Source organism: Octodon degus, unplaced genomic scaffold, assembly GCF_000260255.1.
Source record: "Octodon degus isolate 3935 unplaced genomic scaffold, OctDeg1.0 scaffold00076, whole genome shotgun sequence".
In the NCBI taxonomy this organism is placed as follows: Eukaryota; Metazoa; Chordata; class Mammalia; order Rodentia; family Octodontidae; genus Octodon; species Octodon degus.
The window spans coordinates 7,537,203-7,537,512 of NW_004524652.1; positions in this window are offsets into that span (position 1 = coordinate 7,537,203).

The window sequence follows — 310 nt, forward strand, 5'->3', positions numbered from 1 at the left end:
TTGCTGTGGAGTCCAGGCTGCCCTTGAATTCACTATGCAACCCAGGCTGACCTATTCTTGTTCCCATTTAAAACTGTTATCTAGGGGGCCTGGCCCTAGCTCAGGCCTTTAAGTGGCTGCTTCCACAAAGCTGTCAGCCTCAGGTTGCTGGAGTTCGAACCTCACACTTCTCCAGCTGGCCAAAAGTGCCCTGAAGGCATTCGAGGAACCAAAAAAAAAACTGTTATCGAACTCTAGGAATGTCTCTTTTATTCGTGAAATCAGCAGGCTATGAAGACCTTGCCTTATCCTAGCTGGTCAGTGCTGTCCT